A 4962-nucleotide genomic window follows, 5' to 3' on the forward strand; every position below is an offset into this window, starting at 1 on the left:
CCTGAGTCATGTATTTAACACTGCATTGCTCTTAATCATTGAAATTTCTTCAACACTTCATCGGGGCCACTAATATTTTCAGGTATTTTTCCTATCGCCTTTTTAAAATTGAATTTTTGGCGCCCTTAAGTTAAATGAGAGAGTAATGATTCAGACGGCGGGTGAAACGTGTTATTGTTTCATTAGAACACAGGTTTACATAAGAAATATGAAAATTAATGGATAAAAAGTGAGAGCCTCTTTGTCGTTACCCATCCCACTCTGCCTCAAACGAAGGGGCTCATCTTGAAAACCTCCATTCTTTTCCCGTGCGGAATCCCAATATTCCACATTTCCGCACCGCTACACTCAAAAATAATTCTCTTCACTAGCCTTGTGCTTAAACTGTTTAATAATCATAAACTCAAGAACTCTCTCCAATTTACGATTGCTACGTTTACTAAAATAATTCTCTCCCAGATTTCCTTACTGATGAATCTGTTTTACTCTCCGTGCAGTCCTAATAGTTTTGCTCGAGCTTATGACCACGTAGTTATTTGGATCTCATGTTACTTGCTCGGGATGCTTTTAAACTCCACATAGCCTCGTGATTTATCTTAAGGCCATATTTATTTACATCTACACACGACGCCGCAAGCCGCCTCAATAGGCTAGTGGCGGGGGCTGTTACTATACGAGCCATTAACAAAAAAGAATTCGCGTACGAATTTCAATCAAGCATTTTTTAAGTCCATTATTGTTCGGAGGAAAAACGAATTCCCATGCCTGTCCGTTCGGAAAATATTTCTCTAATTTATCGTTTCTGCCGAACCTGAAAAAATAATGGGGTCTGATTAGATGTTCTCCTTGTTACTCTGAAAGATATCTATTCTCAATTGCTCAAACAATAAAAGCCTAGCGAGTAAACTTTGAGTCTCTTGGAGGCTCCCGGTCGAAGTCGTTTTATTCTGCATTACGTCAGTGTTCACTCGAATCACCACAAAGTTGGTGGGTCATGCCTCAATGTCAACCAACAGAATCCAATCTCCCGTCGCAGAATATGTGTTTAGCGACTCAGTAAGGTTTGGATAAATTTAAATCGAGCCCGAAAAGAATTGGAAAGTAAAAGAAAGACAGAACACATGAAAGCAGAGTAGAGGGCTAAGGAACACGAATTTAGTGAAGAACACGAGTTTTCCCTGCACATGATAAACAGAAAAATATCTCGTTTTCCTACCGGATATTGACTTGGGTATGTGGTTCCGACGTTTCAACGGCTTAGCCTGCCTCATCTTCAGGGGTTGAATAGTGAGCCAAGTTTTTTCCGGCTCTCGAATGCCGTTCAACAGGGCCCTGATTGGTTGATTCTCGATTGGTTATATCGCAATCTGCCTTTACTCTGTCACGCATTTCCTAGCTGGAAGCCTCCGTCCCTCTTGACGGTCTTTTCGTCTACGCCAATTTGTACTCCTTCGTTCAAGATGCGATTTCAGTAACTGTCAGTGCGGTGTAGATTATTCGTATAATTTTAAAATTCATTCCATGCCCATGGTCTGCTACCGCTAATTTGAGTGGGTTGGACAAGCGGATGAATTATCCGTTCTGTCAGTCGTTTTTCGATCGTGCGGTGTGACCGCATTCACGCGGGATTCTGCACATTCTAGCGGTTCGAGGCCGAGGTCGTCTTTCGGCTTACATCCAGATGCAGGCTTTGATTTTGGTGGAAAGTTTGGCAACGGTTTCAATGTCGTGTCTTCGGACGGTCTTGTTGCTGACACTAAAGATCTACGGGGCACTGGCTTTATCATTCCCTTCTTTGTAGTCACTTTTCGGAATGGTTCTTTTCTACCCTTGAAGACGATGGCAGATTTAGCAGTTGAAACGTAAGGACCATGTGCACACGATCGACACCCGAGGTGGGGATCTCGCGAAACAATTGAATGTGAATACGTTGAGCCGTGCGTGTCCTAATCCATGAAGGCAACCCCTCCAAGTGAGCACACTTCATTTCCCTCAGCTGCTGGCGATGGCACGCGAATTATGTGGACGGCGACGCGAGAGCAGACTAGAAAGCGTGGAAGGCACTCGGACGGAGCCGAAGTTCTTCCAGACGGTGGCAGCGTAATCGAGACGCGTGTTTCAGTCAAAAGGCATTTCATTTCTCCTCATGGAAAACATCATCGGGAAGCATTCACCCTGGACCGGCTCAACAGGTGAGAAGAATATGTGGTATTACCAAACTTAAGTGAGAGTGTGACAGGCATGGGGAGAGTCCACAAGAAATTGAGGTGGTTGAATAAAAATCCAATGCCCAACTTATGAACCATTTTCCGACAGTTAAGACGTAGCCCAACAAATAAAGGACATTCATTCTTGTATAATCCATTATGTAATCATGAAATCATTTTTTCCATAAATAGAGAATATACTAAATGTTCGATAAAAGAAGTGAAATTTGCGTGAAGCGCATCCGTAGGAGTCCAACAGTCCATCGTAAAGCAGCTGCACAGAGAAACATTCTAAGAAGTACTGCTCCGAGATCGCAAATTCATGACTTACTCAAAACAAAAATATTCACGTTGGTGAACTTATAAAGCCTCAGCGAAGGATTTTCGAAAAGGCACAGAGCTATGGCAATATTACTCAAAATTATATGACCAACATTGATTAATTATTCACGATTCAGTACTTGTGGTGGGCCTATAAACTATAATTTTAGCATTATTAAATTTTACTTTGTTTTCGAAATTTTATGCTGTTTGTTATCTTCTCATTGCTCAGCTTTTATGAAGGCATATCCTTTCCCTTGGGCTACAACCTTGACGCGGTGGAAAGGCTTGCGCGTTCCGATGACCCCTAGAGCTGCACTGGCGGGAGTAATTCGCAATTATACCCGGTTGGGACAGATAGGTCGAAGGACAGGAGCAAGACGAAAGGTAGGCCACGTGATGGTGTGACGTAAGAGAAACTTTGGAATGGAAGTGGGAAGCCCTAACAACTATTTCTTCCCTGAAAACGTGGAGTTCGATCGATCGAGCCTCGGATGTAATCGCGGGCCTCAAGGGCGGGTTTCGCAGGTGGCAGCGAAGTCGGCAAGGTCCTCGGGGTCCATATCATGCAAAATCCTTGCAGATACGTATCATCGTCATCTTTTTCAGCACCAGCAGCAGTATCCAAGGAGAAGAAGACCAAAAAGATGGAGAAGAAGACCAAGAAGATGGCATCGATGAATGTAGGGATGTAGAATGTGAGGACAATGATGAGAGGGGGTAAACTAGAAAATATAAAGAGGGAAATGCAGAAAGGGAGGGTATCTTTGGTATATCCGAAGTTAGGTGGAATGACAGGGGGGACTACTGGAATGACGGGTACAGGGTCATATGAAAGGGTCAGGGTCATAGGGTTGTATGGTGGGGAGGAAAGTGAACGAGGGGTGGCTTTAGTATCAAACGGGTAGATGGGTAAGCGCGTGGTAGGTATAGATAAGTAAGCGATAAAATTTTTGTGGTAGAAATTGAGGCAACACCCATCAACCTTGCGGTGGTTCAAGTTTACATGCCCACAAGCAACCACAGTGAAGAATTAGATGAGGTGTATGAACAGCTCGAGGAAATAATTAGAGAAACTATGGGTAAGAAAAATCTGGTAGTGATGAGGGACTGGAACGCTTCAGTCGGGGAAGGTAGGATTGGAAACGAAGTAGAAGAATTTGGATTAGAAATTCGGAATGACAGGGGTGAGAAAGCAGATAAATTTGCAGGAGAAACAAGCTATTCATTACAAATACTCAGTTTAATCATCACAAAGAGCGAAGATACACATGAAAAAGTCCAGGGGATATTGGGAAATATCAGGTAGACTATATTATGGTAAGGCAGAGGTTTAGGAATAGTGTAAAAACTTGCGCAGCTTCCTTGCAGGTTTCCGCGTTTTCCTATTACCTGGTCACACTGTGTGTGTTACTCTTACAATATACCACCAATGCACCGCTCACTCAACATTATCATCACATACGCAGAAAACTTAACCGTTGGGAACGCATTTTCGGTATTTTCCGTTGAATTCCAACACCGATTTTGCTTGATAATAAAGCGTCTTTAATGAAATTACTTGTCAAATCAAGAATCTGCGAGGTGGTTACCATATTTCAATATTAAAATTAGCCATGTAACCGCAAAGATGCATGGTGGAAAATAGCGAGAATTGCAATATCCGACATCGGCCGAATAAATTTAAGCGAAATCATACTCTGATTTCAAAATGTGTCCAGCGTCCGTTGTACTTGGTTCGCCAAATCCCTATGAGTCAAAACCCTAATTGGTGTTGGACGAGCTCTTCTTAACCTTTCGGTGCCAGGTTAATAAAGTCATTATAAACATTTTTATGTCCTTGCTTATTTTATTTCTGTATCTTTCCGGGTAATTTATTTTCAATATCCATGGGTCCTTATGCATAGTGCTCCAGCCTTTTGTGTACTGTTCTGTGGTGATACCGGCTCTAGAGCCTGTAAGAGCATGTTCTTTCCCGCTTAATTTGCCGACCTATCGCTGTTTATCAATCGAATATGTGTTTGTGTAATGTTGAAAGTGTTGTATGACAAATGCGTTGGTTTGGTAATTAATGTAACTTCTGGGCATGAGCATTTTTTGAACTTCTCAGTCACGTAAGTACGGGAAATGTTGAATTACTGTTTGGAAGGCCATCGTGAATTTCATGGGCATTCCTCGGCAACATAGTTAGGAGTCGACTAAAGGGAGAAAACCTGGACCACTAAGGTTAGGGAATTTAATTCATGCCTTAGTCCAGAGCCATCTCTAACCTTATCTTCGAAGCTCAATTTCGGATTGTACTGCTCTGGGGAAGTATCATCTTTGTATTGTAATTAAGGAAAAGCAAAAATAAACGTATTTTTTTCATCATGTATAAATTCACGATTTTGGAAAAAAATTGCTTACGTTTATTTTCCTTGGAGGATGATAACCT

The sequence above is a fragment of the Ischnura elegans genome, chromosome 12 (assembly GCF_921293095.1).
Source record: "Ischnura elegans chromosome 12, ioIscEleg1.1, whole genome shotgun sequence".
Lineage (NCBI taxonomy): Eukaryota > Metazoa > Arthropoda > Insecta > Odonata > Coenagrionidae > Ischnura > Ischnura elegans.